The sequence below is a fragment of the Triticum dicoccoides genome, chromosome 1A (genome assembly GCF_002162155.2).
Source record: "Triticum dicoccoides isolate Atlit2015 ecotype Zavitan chromosome 1A, WEW_v2.0, whole genome shotgun sequence".
NCBI lineage: Eukaryota > Viridiplantae > Streptophyta > Magnoliopsida > Poales > Poaceae > Triticum > Triticum dicoccoides.
This window is the reverse complement of record NC_041380.1, coordinates 498,404,470-498,417,137: the sequence shown is the minus strand read 5'-3', so window position 1 is coordinate 498,417,137 and position 12,668 is coordinate 498,404,470.

The following is a 12,668-nucleotide window of genomic DNA, read 5'->3' as shown; positions in this document are numbered from 1 at the left end:
ATCTCCCCCGTCCACGAGCGTGGTGGCTCGCAGGATGAGGTGAAGCTTCCTAGCGTGTGAACGACATGGTAGTGGCTTTCCATTGTCCCATGATACGAGCTTCCAAGAGCCCTTGGATCTGAGATCGAACGGTTGCATGGCGTGATTCTAGACCTATGGGTGAATATCCTATCCTAGAGGGTTATTCTACAAATTTTCAGCAACTTAGCCTGCGACCGTTTGATCTCAGATCCAAGGGCTGCCAACAGCCCGTATCATGGTCACGCCTACCACGACCGTCGCGTCGCTCGCGCGGTCGCGCCCTTGGAGATTTAACACGGTGCGTTAGGCTATCTGATGTTGGCATGTCATACTACAACAAGGTTGGCTATAAGTGTATTTTTTACGCCTCTCTATCTCTTTCTTTGTACTCAAATAAGAAACGGTGCTAAGCATGTGTATTTATTGCATTTGCCAAGGAGTGACCTCTTCCAATGAAATGGTGTTGCTAAGTTTGCTTTTTTTAATTAGCTATAGACTCAAAATTGTCTTTTCACCTAGGTACACGCGCTTAGCACCGTTTCTTCCTTGGGTCACCAAACTAGTCTCTCTCTTCTTGATTAACTTGCCACATCAGACTTTATGCCTATGTGGCAAGTTTAAGCACCTGTAGGAGCAAGTAAAAGTAAGTACAATAGTGCGCTTTACATGACATTTTTGCATATGTGGAGGAAAGAGAGGCAAGGAAAAAGTGGAGAAGTGGGCTCTCATGCAAGAGCCACCCTCTACTACATGGTGGAGAATTGGGAGAGGCACCTGTATGGAGGTGGTCAGGAATTTGGAAGACTCACGCCGGTCGTAGCGCTGCAGTTAAAATGATAATGGCAAGTCAAATTATGGGGCCCCACCTGTCCAGCAGTAACTCACTGTCAAATCACACAGCCCTACGTTTGCAGTAGCCTACTCCCTCGTCTTCTCGCGTCTCTGTTGAACCGACTAGGCGGAACTGCCCCGCCGCCTACCGCGCAAGAAAAGCCCCGCCCTCGACTTTTAAATATAACTACATCCGCTTAAGAATCCAATGATATACTTTTTGTGACATAGTAACTCATATTTAGTTAGTCAAATGGATTGCCTAGAATTACGTGCAGGCCCTATAAACCGAGACGCCTAAAAATAAAAAAACTGAGATGGAGAGGGTAGTTCAGCACATATCTTTTTAGATCAATATAGTCGGGATTCACCAAGGAGCAAAACCAAGTGGTAGGCTGCTCCTGTCGTGTTGGCGTAGCAACTCAAGCAGGGTCAGTCCGCACACGAAATGGCGACACACTTAACAAGACCCCTTTAGCCGACATGTGGCTCATCCACCGTCTTGTTCCACGTGCGATGCACCAAATTATAGTTCAGAGCAGCGGTTGGAATTGGAGGCACCCCGGTCGTAGCGCCGCAGTAGTAGAAAATGAGCGACGAGGGGTCAAATCACAAAGCCCCACCTTTCCCGCATTAAGCTGGACAGACGAAGCAACCATCATTTCACTCTAGGGCACAAGAGCATAAAGAAAAGAGAAAACAATGATGCGTGCGACAGCTACCTAGGGCACCCTAGGGTAAGGGTCTCCAATACAGATCCTTTATTGAAAGCACCTCCACTACAAATCGGCTTCTCCCTCGTCCTCTTGAAGAAAACTGATGATGAGTGCGGCGGTAGGGTTTGTAGGAGTACTACGGCGTGCGGGGCCACGTCGTAGTAAACAGGTTCGAGCCGACGCCTTAAATATGTGTGGGCCGCTTGGTTTTACGGGAACGAGGCAGCTGTTGGAAATATGCCCTAGAGGCAATAATAAAATGGTTATTATTATATTTCCTTGTTCATGATAATTGTCTATTGTTCATGCTATAATTGTGTTATCCGGAAATCGTAATACATGTGTGAATACATAGACCACAACATGTCTGTAGTGAGCCTCTAGTTGACTAGCTCGTTGATCAACAGATAGTCATGGTTTCCTGACTATGGACACTAGATGTCTTTGATAATGGGATCACATCATTAGGAGAATGATGTGATGGACAAGACCCAATCTTAAGCATAGCACAAGATCGTGTAGTTCGTCTGCTAGAGCTTTTCTAATGTCAAGTATCCTTTCCCTAGACCATGAGATTGTGTAACTCCCGGATACTATAGGAATGCTTTGGGTGTGCCAAACGTCACAACTTAACTGGGTGAGTATAAAGGTGCACTACGGGTATCTCCAAAAGTGTCTGTTGGGTTGGCACGAATCGAGACTGGGATTTGTCACACCGCATGACGGAGAGGTATCTCTGGGCCCACTCGGTAAGACATCATCGTAATGAGCTCAATGTGACTAAGGGTTGGTCACGGGATGATGTGTTGCAGAATGAGTAAAGTGACTTGCCGGTAACGAGATTGAACAAGTTATTGGGATACCGACGATCAAGTCTCGGGCAAGTAACATACCGATTGACAAAGGGAATTGAATACGGGATTGATTGAATCCTCGAAATCATGGTTCATCCGATGAGATCATCGTGGAACATGTGGGAGCCAACATGGGTATCCAGATCCCGTTGTTGGTTATTGGCCGGAGAGTTGTCTCGGTCATGTCTGCAAGGTTCCCGAACCCGTAGGGTCTACACACTTAAGGTTCGGTGACGCTAGGGTTGTAGAGATATTAGTATGCGGTAACCCGAAAGTTGTTCGGAGTCCCGGATGAGATCCCGGACGTCACGAGAAGTTCCGGAATGGTCCGGAGGTAAAGATTTATATATAGGAAGTCCAGTTTTGGCCATCGGGAAAGTTTCGGGGGTCACCGGTATTGTACCGGGACCACCGGAAGGGTCCCGAGGGTCCACCGGGTGGGGCCACCTATCCCAGAGGGCCTCATGGGCTGAAGTGGGAAGGGAACCAGCCCCTGGTGGGCTGGTGCGCCCCCATTGGGCCTCCCTTGTGCTTAGGGTTGGAAACCCTAAGGGGGTGGGGGCGCCTCCACCTGCCTTGGGGGCCAAGCCACCCCTAGGCCGCCGTCCCCTCCCATTAGATGGGATCTGTAGGGGCCGGCGCCCCCCAGGCCCCCTATATATAGTGTAGGGGAGGGAGGGCAGCTGCACCTAAGTCCCTGGTGCCTCCCTCCCTCCCGTGACACCTCTTCCTCCCCGCTTGCGCTTGGCGAAGCCCTGCCGGGATCCCGCTGCTTCCACCACCACGCCGTCGTGCTGCTGGATCTCCATCAACCTCTCCTTCCGTTGCTGGATCAAGAAGGAGGATACGTCTCTCCCAACCGTACGTGTGTTGAACACGGAGGTGCCGTCCGTTCGGCGCTCGGTTATCGGTGATTTGGATCACGACGAGTACGACTCCATCAACCCAGTTCTCTTGAACACTTCCGCTCACGATCTACAAGGGTATGTAGATGCACTCCCCTCTCCCTCGTTGCTAGATGACTCCATAGATTGATCTTGGTGATGCGTATAAAATTTTGAAATTCTGCTACGTTCCCCAACAGTGGCATCATGAGCTAGGTCTATGCGTAGTTTCTATGCACGAGTAGAACACAAGTTGTTGTGGGCGTTGATTTTGTCAATTTACTTGCCGTTACTAGTCTTATCTTGATTCGGCGGCATCGTGGGATGAAGCGGCCCGGACCAACCTTACACGTACGCTTACGTGAGACTGGTTCCACCGACTGACATGCACGAGTTGCATAAGGTGGCTAGCAGGTGTCTGTCTCTCCCACTTTAGTCGGATCGGATTCGATGAAAAGGGTCCTTATGAAGGGTAAATAAAAATTGGCATATCACGTTGTGGTTTTGGCATAGGTAAGAAACGTTCTTGCTAGAAACCTATAGCAGCCACGTAAAACTTGCAACAACAATTAGAGGATGTCTAACTTGTTTTTGCAGCATGTGCCGTGTGATGTGATATGGCCAAAAGGATGTGATGAATGATATATGTGATGTATGAGATTGATCATGGTCTTGTAATAGGAATCACGACTTGCATGTCGATGAGTATGACAACCGGCAGGAGCCATAGGAGTTGTCTTAATTTATTTATGACCTGTGTGTCAACATAAACGTCATGTAATTACTTTACTTTATCGCTAACCGTTAGCCATAGTAGTAGAAGTAATAATTGACGAGACAACTTCATGAAGACACGACGATGGAGATCATGATGATGGAGATCGTGGTGTCATTCCGGTGACGACGATGATCATGGCGCCCCGAAGATGGAGATCAAAAGGAGCAAAAATAATATTGGCCATATCATGTCACTATTTGATTGCATGTGATGTTTATCATGTTTTACATCTTATTTGCTTAGAACGACGGTAGCATAAATAAGATGATCCCTCGCAATAATTTCAAGAAAGTGTTCCCCCTAACTGTGCACCGTTGCTAAGGTCTGTTGTTCCGAAGCACCACGTGATGATCGGGTGTGATAGGTTCTAATGTTCGCATACAACGGGTGTAAGCCAGATTTACACACGCAATACACTTAGGTTGACTTGACGAGCCTAGCATGTACATACATGGCCTCAGAACACGGAAGACCGAAAGGTCGAACATGAGTCGTATAGAAGATACGATCAACACGAAAATGTTCACCGATGATGACTAGTCCGTCTCACGTGATGATCGGACACGGCCTAGTTGACTCGGATCATGTATCACTTACATGACTAGAGGGATGTCTATCTGAGTGGGAGTTCATTAAATAATTTGATTAGATGAACTTAATTATGATGAACATAGTCTAAAAATCTTTGCAATATGTCTTGTAGGTCAAATGGCCCACGCTAATGTTGCCCTCAACTTTAACGCGTTCCTAGAGAAAACCAAGCTGAAAGACGATGGCAGCAACTACACGGACTGGGTCCGTAACCTGAGGATTATCCTCATAGCTGCCAGGAAAGCATATGTCCTTGATGCACCGCTAGGTGAAGCACCTGTTTTCCCTGCAGAACAAGACGTTATGAACACTTGGCAGACGCGTAGTAATGATTACTCCCTGGTTCAGTGCGGCATGCTTTACAGCTTAGAACCGGGGCTCCAAAAGCGTTTTGAGCAACACGGAGCATATGAGATGTTCCAGGAGCTGAAAATGGTTTTCCAAGCTCATGCCTGGGTCGAAAGATATGAAGTATCCGACAAGTTCTATAGTTGTAAGATGGAGGAGAACAGTTCTGTCAGCGAGCACATACTCAAAATGTCTGGGTTGCACAACTGCTTGTCTCAGCTAGGAGTTAATCTCCCGGATGATGCGGTCGTTGACAGAATCCATTAGTCGCTCCCACCTAGCTACAAGATCTTTGTGATGAACTTCAATATGCAGGGGATGGAAAAGACCATTCCCGAGGTATATTCAATGTTGAAATCAGCGGAGGTGGAAATCAAAAAGGAACATCAAGTGTTGATGGTGAATAAAACCACTAAGTTCAAGAAAGGCAAGGGTAAAAAGAACTTCAAGAAGGATGGCAAGGGAGTTGCCGTGCCCGATAAGCAAGCTGCCGGGAAGAAGTCAAAGAATGGACCCAAGCCTGAGACTGAGTGCTTTTATTGCAAGGGAAACGGTCACTGGAAGCGGAACTGCCCCAAGTACTTAGCGGAAAAGAAGGCCGGCAATACCAAAGGTATATGTGATATACATGTTATTGATGTGTACCTCACCAGCGCTCGTAGTAGCTCCTGGGTATTTGATACCGTTGCAGTTGCTCATATTTGTAACTCAAAATAGGAACCGCGCAATAAACGGAGACTGGCGAAGGACGAGGTGACGATGCGCGTCGGGAATGGTTCCAAGGTCGATGTGATCGCCGTCGGCATGCTACCTCTGCATTTACCTACGGGATTAGTTTTAAACCTCAATAATTGTTATTTAGTACCAGCTTTGAGCATGAACATTGTATCTGGATCTTGTTTAATGTGAGATGGCTACTCATTTAAATGTGAGAATAATGGTTGTTCTATTTATATGAGAGACATGTTTTATGGTCATGCCCCGCTGGTCAATGGTTTATTCTTATTTAATCTCGAAAGTGATGTTACACACATTCATAGTGTGAATGCCAAAAGATGTAAGGTTGATAATGATAGTCCCACATACTTGTGGCACTACCGCCTTGGTCATATTGGTGTCAAACACATGAAGAAACTCCATGCAGATGGACTTTTGGAGTCTCTTGATTATGAATCATTTGACACGTGCGAACCATGCCTCATGGGTAAAATGACCAAGACTTCATTCTCCGAAACAATGGAGCGAGCAACCAACTTATTGGAAATCATACATACTGATGTGTGCGGTCCAATGAGCGTTGAGGCTCGCAATGGCTATCGTTATGTCCTCACACTCACTGATGACTTAAGTACATATGGGTATGTCTACTTAATGAAACACAAGTCTGAGACCTTTGAAAAGTTCAAGGAATTTCAGAGTGAGGTTGAGAATCAACGTGACAGGAAAATCAAGTTCTTACGATCAGATTGTGGGGGAGAATATTTGAGTCACGAATTTGGCACGCACTTAAGGAAATATGGAATAGTTTCACAACTCACACCGCCTGGAACAACACAGTGTAATGGTGTGTCTGAACATTGTAATCGCACCCTATTGGATATGGTACGATCTATGATGTCTCTTACCGATCTACTGCTATCATTTTGGGGTTATGCTATAGAGACTGCCGCATTCACTTTAAATAGGGCTCCATCGAAATCCGTTGAGACGACACCGTATGAATTGTGGTTTGGCAAGAAATCTAAGCTGTCGTTTCTGAAAGTTTGGGGATGCGATGCTTATGTCAAGAAACTTCAACCTGAAAAGCTCAAACCCAAATCGGAAAAATGCGTCATCATAGGATACCCTAAAGAAACTATTGGGTATACCTTCTATCTTAGATCTAAAGGCAAGACCTTTGTTGCCAAGAATGGATCCTTTCTAGAGAAAGAGTTTCTCTTGAAAGAAGTAAGTGGGAGGAAAGTAGAACTTGATGAAGTATTGCCTCTTGAACCGGAGAGTGGCGCAGCTCAAGAAATTGTTCCTGAGGTGCCTGCACCGACTAGGGAGGAAGTTAATGATGATGATCATGAAACTTCAGATCAAGTTGCTACTGAACTTCGAAGGTCCACAAGGACACGTTCCGCACCAGAGTGGTACGGCAACCCTGTCCTGGAAATCATGTTGTTAGACAATGGTGAACCTTCGAACTATGAAGAGGCGATGGCGGGCCCAGATTCCGACAAATGGCTGGAAGCCATGAAATCCGAGATAGGATCCATGTATGAAAACGAAGTATGGACTTTGACTGACTTGCCCGATGATCGGCGAGCCATAGAAAATAAATGGATTTTTAAGAAGAAGATAGACGCGGATGGTAATGTGACCATCTATAAGGCTCAGCTTGTCACTAAGGGTTATCGACAAGTTCAAGGGGTTGACTACGATGAGACTTTCTCACCCGTAGCGAAGCTGAAGTCCGTCATGTTAGCAATTGCCGCATTCTATGCTTATGAGATATGGCAAATGGACGTCAAAATGACATTCCTTAATGGTTTCCTTAAGGAAGAATTGTATATGATGCAGCCAGAAGGTTTTGTCGATCCTAAGAATGCTGACAAGGTGTGCAAGCTCCAATGCTCAATGTATGGGCTGGTGCAAGCATGTCGGAGTTGGAACATTCGTTTTGATGAGATGATCAAAGCATTTGGGTTTACGCAGACTTATGGAGAAGCCTGTGTTTACAAGAAAGTGAGTGGGAGCTCTGTAGCATTTCTCATATTGTATGTGGATGACATACTATTGATGGGAAATGATATAGAACTCTTGGAAAGCATAAAGGCCTACTTGAACAAGTGTTTTTCAATGAAGGACCTTGGAGAAGCTGCTTATATATTAGGCATCAAGATCTATAGAGATAGATCGAGACGCCTCATTGGTCTCTCACAAAGTACGTACCTTGACAAGATATTGAGGAAGTTCAATATGGATCAGTCCAAGAAGGGGTTCTTGCCTATATTTCAAGGTATGAGATGGAGCACGGCTCAATGCCAGACCACAGTAGAAGATAGAGAAAAGATGAGTGTCGTCCCCTATGCCTCGGCCATAGGGTCTATCATGTATGCCATGCTGTGTACCAGACCTGATGTAAACCTTGCCGTAAGTTTGGTAGGAAGGTACCAAAGTAATCCCGGCATGGAACACTGGACAGCGGTCAAGAATATCCTGAAGTACCTGAAAAGGACTAAGGATATGTTTCTCATCTATGGAGGTGACGAAGAGCTTGTCGTAAAGGGTTATGTTGATGCTAGCCTCGACACAGATCTGGATGACTCTAAGTCACAAACTAGATACGTGTATATTTTGAATGGTGGGGCAGTCAGCTGGTGCAGTTGCAAGCAAAGCGTCATGGCGGGATCTACATGTGAAGCGGAGTACATGGCAGCCTCGGAGGCAACACAAGAAGCAATCTGGGGTGAAGGAGTTCATTACCAACCTAGGAGTTATTCCCAATGTGTCGGGCCCGATGACTCTCTTCAGTGACAACACTGGAGTTATTGCCCTTGACAAGGAGCCCAGGTTTCACAGGAAGACCAGGCATATCAAGCGCCGCTTCAACTCCATTCATGAAAATGTTTAGAATGGAGACACAGATATTTGTAAAGTGCACACGGACCTGAATGTCGCAGATCCGTTGACTAAACCTCTTCCTCGAGCAAAACATGATCAACACCAGAACTCTATGGGTGTTCGATTCATCACAATGTAACTAGATTATTGACTCTAGTGCAAGTGGGAGACTGTTGGAAATATGCCCTAGAGGCAATAATAAAATGGTTATTATTATATTTCCTTGTTCATGATAATTGCCTATTGTTCATGCTATAATTGTGTTATCCGGAAATCGTAATACATGTGTGAATACATAGACCACAACATGTCCCTAGTGAGACTCTAGTTGACTAGCTCGTTGATCAACAGATAGTCATGGTTTCCTGACTATGGACATTAGATGTCATTGATAACGGGATCACATCATTAGGAGAATGATGTGATGGACAAGACCCAATCTTAAGCATAGCACAAGATCGTGTAGTTCGTCTGCTAGAGCTTTTCTAATGTCAAGTATCTTTTCCTTAGACCATGAGATTGTGTAACTCTCGGATACTGTAGGAATGCTTTGGGTGTGCCAAACGTCACAACATAACTGGGTGACTATAAAGGTGCACTACGGGTATCTCCGAAAGTGTCTGTTGGGTTGGCACGAATTGAGACTAGGATTTGTCACTCCGCATGACGGAGAGGTATCTCTGGGCCCACTCGGTAAGACATCATCGTAATGAGTTCATTGTGACTAAGGGTTGGTCACGGGATGATGTGTTGCAGAACGAGTAAAGTGACTTGCCGGTAACGAGATTGAATGAGGTATTGGGATACCGACGATCGAATCTCGGGCAAGTAACGTACCGATTGACAAAGGGAATTGAATACAGGATTGATTGAATCCTCGACATCGTGGTTCATCCGATGAGATCATCGTGGAACATGTGGGAGCCAACATGGGTATCCAGATCCCGCTGTTGGTTATTGGCCAGAGAGTTGTCTCGGTCATGTCTGCATGGTTCCTGAACCCGTAGGGTCTACACACTTAAGGTTCGGTGATGCTAGGGTTGTATATATATTAGTATGCAGTAACCTGAAAGTTGTTCGGAGTCCCGGATGAGATCCCGGACGTCACGAGGAGATCCGGAATGGTCCGGAGGTAAAGATTTGTATATAGGAAGTCTAGTTTTGGCCACCGAGAAAATTTCAGGGGTCACCGGTATTGTACCGGGACCACCGCAAGGGTCCCGGGGGTCCACCGGGTGGGGCCACCTATCCCGGAGGGCCTCATGGGCTGAAGTGGGAAGGGAACCAGCCCCTGGTGGACTGGTGCGCCCCCCTTGGGCCTCCCTTGCGCCTAGGGTTGGAAACACTAAGGGGGTGGGGGTGCCTCCACCTGCCTTGGGGGCCAAGCCACCCCAAGGCCACCGCCCCTCCCATTAGATGGGATCTGTAGGGGCCGGCGCCCCTAGGCCCCCTATATATAGTGGAGGGGAGGGAGGGCAGCTGCACCTAAGTCCCTGGCGCCTCCCTCCCTCCTGTGACACCTCTTCCTCCCCGCTTGCGCTTGGCGAAGCCCTGCCGGGATCCCGCTACTTCCACCACCACGCCGTCATGCTGCTGGATCTCCATCAACCTCTCCTTCCCTTGCTGGATCAAGAAGGAGGAGACATCTCTCCCAACCTTACATGTGTTGAACGCTGAGGTGCCGTCCGTTCGACACTTGGTCATCGGTGATTTGGATCACGACGAGTACGACTCCATCAACCCCGTTCTCTTGAATGCTTCCGCTCGCGATCTACAAGGGTATGTAGATGCACTCCCCTCTCCCTCATTGCTAGATGACTCCATAGATTGATCTTGGTGATGCATAGAAAATTTTAAAATTCTGCTACGTTCCCCAACAGCAGCATTTTGGGTTCGCGGACCAGTGGAGATATAGTACGTACAAAAAATGTGGACGTAGGTTCGACCGAAAGGCAATGATGCTTGGGCCCTGCATTTTGATATACCCGGGGCCGGGTGAAATTTGCTACTCTATTCAAAACTAGTAAGGTACACATGTATTGAACACATGAGATTTCGAAACCAAATTATGAATAAATACACACTATAGCATGTAAAGCTTTGAGTCATATATGCATGATGTAGATGTTCATTTAGTTCTTATAGTTCATCTCATTCAAAATAAATAAGTTTTATAAAAATTTAAGATTCATGGGGTTAGTGCAAAGTTGGGTCATCTATTTTGGAATGGAGGGTGTAAATCATAAAGTAAAAAACAAATAATGGAAATTCATTTAGAAAAAAATAATCAATTATGATACAGAAGATTCTAGAAAAAAGGAGAAGTGCTTGTGTTTTGAGGTTTGTGCATTATGCTTAAGTTCAACCATGGAGTCTTCTAAATTGTACATGTGGCAGATCTGGTGGAATGTTGATGATATCCAACGGACAGTAGTGCTTGGATTTGCCTATCTCTGCACTATCGGGTTAGCTTCATCCAGCGACCATATTTCAAAGTTATTGGCACACTATATAGTTCTTGTGCCATAGTTGCATGTTTTGGAAAAAAGCTACTAGTGGGTTGTACTATCTATTTAGGAATAGAAGATGTATACATGGAAGTTGTAGGGAAAGAGATGACATGGAGCATCTCAATTCCTATGAGTAGGGATTGGAAAAGAGATGTCATTTGGTTCACATCATAGGAACTTTTCTATTGAATCTAGAGATGACATGTTTCTCAATTCCTATGAGGAGGGATTAGAAAAGAGATGTAATTTGGTTCATATCATAGGGACTTTTCTATTGAATATACGCTAATGTTTATTTTCCTTTGAAATTAAGGGAGTATAGGAATCCATTCATATGAACCAAGTGGCTCTAAAGCTATAGAAATGATATCATGTTTATTTCCTTTGAAATGTGGAGTATATGAATCTATTCCTGTGAACCAATTGGCTCTAAAGGAAAAAAATCCTATAAAAATCATATCATATAGAGTTCCTATGATATTCCTCGACACTAAAGGATGCTTGAAATTGCTGCGGGTGATACGATGGTCTTTCTTTGTAGACTCCTCACCCAACTTTATAGTTACCTCTCGAAGATGAATGAAATGATATATACATGGTATTCTACATGTGCAATTTGGTACATGAAAACTCGGTAAAAGTTTGCGAGGTTTGAATTTTCAATAAAGCTATATGCACTGCATTTCGGAACGGAGGGAGCATACGGCAGTTGCTAACACTCACGTGGAAGATTTGTGTGTAGGAGGAGTGGCTGTTCTGTTAAATGACATGGCAAAACTGACACTGTCGGGTGCCGATCTAACGGTACTTACGGTGTTCGTCAGGAAAAGGCTTGTGGCGAACGTTTGTCGGATAATGATTTACGGACACATGCATTGCATTGATACATGCCCCCCTCTCTCTCTCTCTCTCACGCACACGCACCCTCATGAGTCATGACTCTCCTGAGTCCTCTCGCAGACTCGCACGTCGCATCCACCGTCTATCTGCAGGTAGACGCTCATATGTGCTCTTCACACCCTACCATCAGAACTTCTAAAAAACAAAAGACGGCGCGCACATTTTATTTTAGTTCACACATCACACACTTGTACTATTACTCTTGCGGCGAACATTCTTTGGGCATAGTATATTGTACTCTCACGAAGAGAAGCGGTGCACGCACGCACTAGTTCTCTCACACCCACTCGCGGATACAAGTAGGAGCGCATTTTTTTGAAGCTGGTACAACGAAATCACTCCACTATATATAAAAGCAGGAGCCTTAGCGCTTGCTTTACTAGGGTTCCTCTCGTTCACTCTCTCATGCTCTCCAGATCTAAGCAACACATAGGTGGCCACACTCTCTCTCAGCTCACGGCTGGTCACAAATCCGGCCGGACAACCTCGACCGGGGCAGGGGTGTAGGTGCATCGTTCATGCTGTCGTCAGCGGCGAGGGAGGAGACCAACGGCTGCCCCCGCGTCCCGATCGGCGGCCGTGCCGTTCTCTCCGAGAGAGCACCGGCTCGGGAGGGCCTCCGACCC